At 45.0% G+C, this 9,134-nt stretch overlaps 1 long non-coding RNA gene across 1 annotated transcript in view; it reads left to right on the top strand.

The window, feature by feature from the left end:
• The first annotated feature begins 5,399 nt into the window (after nt 1-5,399).
• The window catches only part of LOC138261225 (uncharacterized), a 67,710-nt gene continuing 63,975 nt past the window's right edge, over nt 5,400-9,134 (top strand). Inside the window, exon 1 of the long non-coding RNA XR_011199058.1 lies at nt 5,400-7,489. This is a non-coding gene — a long non-coding RNA (uncharacterized lncRNA). The remainder of the gene's footprint in view (nt 7,490-9,134) is intronic.

Genomic DNA, 9,134 nt, shown 5'->3' with positions numbered 1-9,134 from the left:
CTGAGCTGCCTCTGACACCTCCTGTCACTCTAGCCAGTTCCCCGGGGTCTACTGCAGCCGGCACAAAGGGGGAGTAAATAGACACAAAGTGATGGGAGAGAGAGAGGAGAAAGAGAAGAGAACGGTGAGGTAGAAAGGGACAGAGGGAGGAGAAACGGAGCGCGACTGTTTTAAACATTTTTGTGAGGGCTGCTCTTTGCTCCCAGTGCAGCCCTAGGTTTTGCTTTCCCAGTAAGCATCCGAAATTTCATCCATTCCCCTTTACATTTCAAGGAGCCCACTGCTTCTTTCTCCACGAATACATGTGAAGCAGTTTAAGGATTGTTAGTCGAACATTCTGAGCATTTCACATAGTGGATTTTCATAGCACCTTCTAACACGTAGGTCGGGTAGATCAGCGGCATCTGGTGGTAAAATAAATAAACTGCACCTATGTTCGCCGAACTGTTTATTCTAAATCATGGCTAGTCTCAAACATTTTCCCAGGGGCCACAAAGTTTGGCCTATGATGTGACGGAGGGCCCCATTAATGCCAGCAAGGTGGCAGTTGGGGATGTGTGTGTGTGTGTGGGGGGGGTGGGGGTTGGCAGAAAGGTGGGTGTAGGGTAAGTGACACATATATATCTTATATCTGAATTACACAATGTGAAACCACAAACATGGGATTAATCACAGCTTCTCACCTTAACTAAATTGTGTGATCCTTGGCAGTTGTTTTATTTTCCTCTTCCTATTCATTATTACATATGAGGCTCTGAAATAGGAGACTTTAGGATGTGTGCAGTACAAAGCCTTCACCTGCCTCTGATTTAGTAAACTGTAATGTTCATGTATACTAGAATCCCGGGCCACCCAAAAAGGACACATAACAACTGATTTGCCTTTTAGTTCACTATTGGCTTCGTGTCAGGGTGGGGGTGAATGTGGGGGAATGAACGTTTCTAAATAAAAGTTTGAAAGCTATCACTTAAAAAATTCTTCTCAATGCATTGGTATAATCTAATATACTAAAGTGAAATGGTTCTGCATGATAATGAAATACGCTTTTTGAATTTTAAACAGACTTTAAAAAACGTTTATGCTTTTGCTAGAAGATGCCTTTAAAAATGAAGGAGTTTCTAAATTTAAGCTGTGTTGGACACCCAGGTTACTTCCTTTCTTTAACTTAAATTAACCTTCAAATAAATAAAGGCTTGACTATTTGACAACTTTTTTATGTTTTTGATGTTCACGCTGAGTCAAGTAAACAGCTGTTGCAGCTGCTGTTGACCAGGGGGCTGCATGTAAAGATCAGGAGGACCGCATGTGGCCCCCGGGCCATACTTTAAGCATCACTAGTATCACTACTGTAAATTAAACTAATCAAGGTGGGTGTAAATTCAGAAATAGACTCCCCTTTCTCACATAGTAAGACCAAGAGTTTGTCTGCCAAAAAACGGTACCTGGGTTGCTAAATTTTGGTGTGTCCTGTAGAGACTGGCTGATTAAACAGATAGCTCCCAATTCTTAATGATTGCCCTGTAATGTCCTATTACTTACTGGTAATCTTCATTACTCCTGGTCCTGTTGTCCTTGTCCCATTCATAACTAATGAGATATTACTATCACGCAGACAGAAAAAGAACAAAAGGAATTCTGGAACCTATACCCCACCACCCTTCTATGAGGAGTTCTTAAGAAGTACTTACTAAGCATTCCTTCTGAACTACCAAGCCCCAAACATGAAGGCCGTCCGGCTGGGACAGAGGGAGGGACGTAATGAGTGGGACAAGGACAACAGGAGTAATGAAGATTAGGGGTGTGTAAAAGGCATTACCCCAGGTCCCGCCTGTCCTCGTCCCATTTATTACTAATGAGAATATCCAAGCCAGGAGGCTGCATTCATGTAGACAGAAATAAAACAAGGGTACAACACCAAACAGCAGCATCCAAAAGGCGAGGTATCCACAGAGGGTAAAACACAACGCAGGAGCGCACAGTCCCCAAACTAAAAAGGGGATCAACACACAACCCATGCAGGAGACCAAAACGTTTGAGAAGGGAAGCAGAGGAGGCCCAAGTCACCACCCTGCAAAAGGCACAACACAATAGCCAATTCAGTGCATTACAAGAAGCAGCCTAGATCCCAAGAGAGCTCCCCGCACCACCAACGAAGGAGGAGACCCAGGCAGAGAAGAACCTAGAGAAAGCAATGTGAAAATCACCAATCAATGAAAAACGATGAAGCTACACCATCCCCTGGAGAAGCCCCAAAGAAAACAAAAGAGACAGACTCAGTGACGGGAAGTTGAGCAAACCCAACAACCAGCAAAGCCCACACCATGTCAAACAAGGACCACAAAACTACCCCAGCTGACCCTGTAGCAGCCACCAAAGCCGGCAGAATAACACCCCAAGACAAAGGATGCACCCACAACAGCAGAAAGACAAAATCCTAAAAGACACAGAAACCAAAGTCCCAACACAAGAGGCCAACCCCAGAAGCAAACAGAAAGCTACACAGCAGCCTTCTCACCCAGATGACCACAGCAGCCAGGTACCTCCAAGGGGGACCGAGACACCCTGATAGCAGGCCACAGGGCTTTCTGGGTAGAGAATGCCAAAACCATCCACAGGAATTGCAAAATAGCACCCTGGAAACAGACCAGGGGAGACCACTGAAGCAGACCACACTAATGCTGTAAATACCTCTTTCTGCCCCAAAGGACCTAGGCATGGAGAGCCCACAAGACTGGAGGAGGGCCACAGCTTAGCAGCAGGGAAGCACCAAACCCTGCAACACCATCCACCCAAAACTCCCAAAAAACGAGAGATGAAGCCACAAAGAGGAGGGGAAAGCAGAGGTGACAAATGATCCAGAACTGCCAAGAGCCCGAGCGGTAAAACCAAAAGCCATAGAGCCAATCCCAGACCACCATCACCTGGGAAACCCCCAGCAGACTTAGAAAGGAACTGGGGAAGGAGGCCAAAGCAGGAAAGGCACATAAAAGGAGGGTCGACCAAGGCGTGGGCAAAACAGCCCCCCAACACCATTATGCTTCAGCAGGCACAAAACCATGGAACAGGAGCAGCAAGCCAGGAAGCAAAGAGGCCCAGAAAAAGGACACCAACCTCTGGCACCCTCGACAAAAACCACCTCAGAGAAAAACAAGGGTGTGGTGGCAGGAAAGCACCAACAAGGAATATCAGCCCCCCAGACGTGACCAGAAACCACTGAGGGGCCACAGAAAAAAAGACCATAGGCCTCAAAGACATCCCCACAGAAAGAACCAGCAAATCCCACCCATGTAGAGCCAAGATAGCCGGAGAAAGCCAGGACCAGCAGATGGAAATCCTGAGGGCATGGATCCCAAAAATCACAACCAACCCCGAGACTGCAGCGAAAACATGGCCCAAAGAACCTGGAACAGCTGCCACCCTGCGACCCAAGAGATGCAACCACAGCTGCACCGGAAGGAAAACCATCCATAAGATCCCAAATACCCCAGTAGGCAGAGGACCAGCAACAGGGCCCAGAGTACAGGATATGGAGACCCACCTGGACAGAAAAGAACTCAAAAACACCACCGTACGCGACACAGGTAAGCTCAAAAAGCAACCCACCGAAAAGAGAGGCATTCTACTGCACCTAAAAACGGGACCAGCCAGAAAACTGCCCCAAGGACTAGACACCCCAACAGGGTCCGAATTGCAATGGACTGCGGAATAAAGAATCCCCTGGGCAGACCCAGCCCACAAACAGAAATGACCAAGGACAAACACCCTGAAGGGTACCCTGGAATGAGATGCAGAACGCCAGTTTCAGAGAAGAAAAACCACCCGAGTGGTCAAGGGAGATAACCTCAATTAAAGGAAATTTAAGAACAGAAATGGCCACAGACACACCTGGAGGAGAACCTTCAACTTTCAGTGCGAGAGTCTGCGACTGTAAATAAGAGGCCACAGTGGCACCCACACTTACAACCAATGATGCGACCATCCACAGGACAACCCCAGCCAACCAACTATCGGCCGTAAGCAAGGTCCAGGAGAGACGAGGCCACCCCTACCAAACTCATAGGGACATGAAAACCCCCACAAGATGAGCTGATTTTGCGTCTCGGAGGGCAGAGGAAAAAAAATCCAAAGCAACACCCCAAACTGCACCCAAAACAACCGAAGCAGTGCTAGCACGCCTGGTCCTTAGTAAGTAAACTTACAAGGGAACGCGTATAGGTCAATGAACCTTTTGATTCGCTTGGAGTATCCTAGTTACGGTGTAACCATTGTGCATAAATGATCAATACACAAACCAATAACCAATAAGCAAACATTAGTCAGTAGTTAATAATGTCAACATTCATGAAAAACCACAACTCAATATACGTTTTAACAATTTTATTTCCCTATTGGTTACAATACTAAGTCATGAGACTAATTCAAACTTTATTCAAAATCAACTCAAGATTAATTCATTAGTGACCACCAATAACATAATCTAATCATAACTTGAGAAAACATGCATTCTAAAGCATCAACGTAAGCCAATAACGATGAATATGTTAACATGAGTAGCACAGTTCAGCAAATCAGTCCTGTCAATCATTGTCACCGTACATGTCAAAGTTTCAGTATAGAAACCCTACCTAACCCAGATTAGCATTAGCATGTGGGACTTCATGTGAAAACAATTTAAAACACAAATTTGGAAAACATCGAACTAAAAGAGACTATTAAACAGCGCAATTGGTACGTAGAAAGGAAAGGCACAAAAGTTAATTCAATCACATTGCCATAGCTACCTATCCACGGTATGGAACAGCAACAAAGTCAGTCTTCGCCTTCAGGCCATCAATTGATCAGCATCACATCAGGCTCTCAAAAACAGGAGCCCAATGACAGAATCTCGAATCTCTTCTTCCCCAATATCGCATCAATTTCGAAATAATGTCTCTCCTTCGACATCTGCCCCCAACATCTCTGCCCTCTCCCCTTCTGTCATGTCATTATATCAAAGTCACCTAGACTATCCCCCAATTTCTAATTGGTCAGTTATTCACCAGTCATGATTCTATCCAATGATCTTAGTTTTTCAAATCTATGAATTCTAATATTACACAGTTCTCAAGGTGACGATTGGTTCACTGTACGATGGCCTCATCATCCGGCTCGTCAGGTATCAAAATGTTGCATCTTCTCCAGTCAGTATCTTCATTGTTCAAATCCTGTGAAAGCACATCTCGTCTGCTTTACACAGTCCTTGATACATTTATGATTCCATCATCTCCTGTCCGTCGGTTCACGCATAGGATTTTACTGAGCAGATTTTATTAAACAATAAGCGGTTCATGGTCAGTCCAGCACATTAGCTTCTCTACATTGCTCTAATAATTCAGCTTCTGCATGAGGCCTGGCAAAACTAGGCCACAACTTCGGCTAAGTTAATTCTAAAATATAATGCAAAACATACATTAGGTATCTCAATATGACATACTACTACATTGTTTTAATATATTTTCCATATTTCATACACGTTAATCATTTTATTAGTACATTTGTGAATCATGGTGACAACTCTTCGAGGGCACATTTTCAAACGTGCACATTAATTCTCTATGTTAATTACTCAAACTACGTAAAATTTATTAAAAATTTCTAATTAGTATATCTGCGCTATCAGCAGCAAAGAGAAGCACCAAGTCAAGATGGTCACCAGCACCACCAACAGCGCAGTGCTCAGACAAGAATCATGAAAAGGATTACAGGAAGGACACCAGAAAAGCTGGATGTCCAAAAGCCGAACCGGACTGAACAAAGGTGAAGCAACAGAAGGGGAGACAGCAAAACGCCCCTTTGACCCAAACTGGCAAAGCTACAGGTCAATACCCTGGTAAACATACCACCAGGACCCCAGACGCCCAAGCCAGAGATGAAAAGGAGCACCTAGGGACCAGCGTGAAAGGAACCCACACCAAAACAGAGCCAAAAGAAAAACTCCAGTAGAGGGAACATGGAGTCCAAACAAGCCCCCAAACAGAAGTTCAAAAACTGGGATATAGGTGCCCCAAAAGCCTGTACTCCAGCCAAACAACATCCTGCAGAAAAAAAAATAACACACAAAAAAAGTGGTGCTGGAGACAGGGTCCAAACCGCACCAACCCAGCTGCCGAAAAAGCAGAGGAAAGGAAGCTAGAAACCATCCCGTGTCAGAACACCGACCAATAAAAGAAAACTATCTCCCAGGTAGCCTGCAATGAAGCAGAGTGCCCAAAAAATCCATGACCAGACTCGATCCTGAGAACCAGCCCAGACTTGCAAACCCAAGGCAAGCACAAAAAACAGAGCCGCTGTGAAGGATGCAAACTCAGAAGCAGAAAGGAACCAACAACGCCCCCTGAAGAAATGTCAGGGAGCCCAGCAAGCACCCTGACCCCCAGACCATCACCACCCGGTCCCGAACTGCAGAAGCGAAAGTGACCAGAGGAAATCACCGCCCGCAGGAGGAAAGGGAAACATCAGTGCTGAGTCGAGCCCAGGCCCCTCACCCAGACAGTGCCCTGTACCAAATGCAGGTGCCAGCAACAAAGACACCATACCAAAGCCTCGCGGCTGGCTGGGAGACCCACCGATCCCACGGCTGACACCCCTGCCCAGATGGAAATGCCGGCCAGGGAGTAATTCAGAACGAGTGGCCTTGGGTGTCCAGGAAACACCGCCAAATGGCATTCCCACGAAGTCGGGCAGCCCAACGCAACCTGAAGAAAAGTATACATAAAACCCATTGTGACATTGAACCCCCATCACAATATGAAAACCAGAGCCGGCTGAATGGCCGCCCTCGAGACACAGATGGTGAGCAAGATCTGCCACACGACCCCCTGCCATGTGGACTGAGGAAACCCTCTGCCTCCACATCCTAGGGAAATGCATGGGAAGGCAGAACATCCCAGGCCACGAGAGCAGCAGGTGAGCCTGCAAATGATGCATGAGAATGTCAAGTAGGCAGGAAGCCAGGTCTTGCACCCACCAACTGACAGAAAAACGAACCACACAAGGCATCACATTGTACATTTTCTTTTACTTTCTTCTTTACCTTCTTATGTCCTAAGCGAAACCAGGCCACCCCGGAAGCGCTCATACTGCCCCACTCTCCCTGGGCCCAAACAATCACCTCGGCCTGGAAGCGCAACTCCCTGTCAGCCCAGCAGCCAGGGTGACGCACACCCCGAGCAGTGACGGGACCTGGAAGTCCCATGAAGAAAACAGACCCGGAATGGGCAGACAGCCATCACCGCAGCATGCAGCAGAGTCAAGGACGAACGGGAAACCGAACCTCCTCCAACATGACGAAACCGACGTCCAACACGCATGCCTCCCTGCCAGCCCGGCAGCCACGGAGGGTGGCTCACTTCCAGCCATCACCACCGCCCCCAGGCACAGCGTCCGCCACTCCAGCCCCACAGGAGCAGCCCTCGTATTCCTGCTGGCAGACAGGAAAAAGGAATGCTGGGTAAGTATGCCGTAAATACTCCCTTTGGGAGTGGGGTGGGGTATGGGTTCCAGTATTCTTTTGTTCTTTTTCTGTCTGCGAGATAGTAATATCTCATTACTAATGAATGAGATGAGGGCAGGAGGGACTGGGGGGTAATTTACTCTTGTTAATATTCCTGGATTATTTCTGAATTCTACGAATGAACTGAGGGTACCAGGATGTATCCTTGTGTCAGAGAAGACTACTCTAGGAATAATCCAGGTGTAGTATAAGAGCAAGGTTCACAGCCTCTAAAAAAATCTTAATCAGTCCCGTACACAGCGGCGTGCCTAATTTATAGAGATTAGAGAATAGATGGTACCCTTCTATCTTTCATTTCCCTCTTTCTTACTCTTTGTTTCTCTTCCGTGCGCTTCCTCAGTCTTTTGTTTTCTTTCCTTCATCCTAATGTTCTTTCTCTTTCCCTCTTTCATTTCCAATTTTTCATTACCCCTTTCTCTGCCATGTACACTCTTTCTTTCTTACTTTCTATTTTTAGATATTTTTTCTCACTTTTTTATTGCACATTTCCTTTTACTTTCTTCTTTACCTTCTTATGAAATAGAAATCATACTCAAAGTTACATAAACACAATAGGGACATGAAAATATATAATTCATCTACAAAACGAAATTTAATTCCATTCACAGTATATCAAAATGTGGATATTGAGGTATATGGCCCATTGTGTAAACTTACAAAATACATCATACACTGCGGCATGTAAATCATATAGTACATCATTTTCAGAGTTCGATCTTGCACAATAATTGTAATTGGCCTGTGCTGTGGATGTTAACTGCTGATAATTGCTTACCATATAATTTTAGACCCATTAAGACAGCAGGAGCATTTAGGGAAGGAAAAGTGCAATCAACTTTCATTAACACCCAGCAGCATGTGGGTAACAAGACTATTATCACTATTCCCTCCCACCCAGCCCAGGAAAGGCAAACACACAAGCACGTTGTCCCTTGGCTTCATGTTTGAGCTTAAAACTTTCACTGACTGAAATTACATGCAAATCTCAGATTGGCAAAGCCATTCTCTTATTCCATAGAAGATGCTACTTAGGTAATTCAGTTCATAAGTTTGAAAACTAAAGTTTGAAATCCCTTTTGGTTGAAAACCTAATGGTGAACTCTGAAGCCCTAATTAGCAAAGGTGTGTGCATGTAAGTTCAGCTCATATGTACGAATTGACACGTGTGGAACATGGTATTTAAAGAACACCTTAGTCAAAGAATATAAATCAACTCCTTGCGTTCTGCTTAATGTTAAAAAGTACTGCTTATATTTTCTGCACATGAAAAATCAGCATGTCATAAACCATGCTTGCAGATGCTATTTATTATCATAGTTAGGGAGGGTGGAGGGGCGCATGACCCTCTTCATACCCTATCTCTTGTGAGGCAGGACCCTTCTTCACACTCAACAATGGTTTTATTTAGGACATTACACAATGCACACACACACACACACGTGTTCAATCTATTTTTCCTTTGAATGTTCCTTTTCCCCATCCCATGCCTGTTTAGCTATCTTTTTAATTATTTTTTAAACTTTGAATTTATTTTAAATGAACCACTTAAAAATAATTTAATTAATCTCAAATATTAATTCAT

Source organism: Pleurodeles waltl, chromosome 10 (assembly GCF_031143425.1).
Source record: "Pleurodeles waltl isolate 20211129_DDA chromosome 10, aPleWal1.hap1.20221129, whole genome shotgun sequence".
Taxonomy (NCBI): domain Eukaryota; kingdom Metazoa; phylum Chordata; class Amphibia; order Caudata; family Salamandridae; genus Pleurodeles; species Pleurodeles waltl.
Note: the sequence above shows the minus strand (reverse complement) of the source record. Positions and strands in the feature narration are given on the sequence as shown.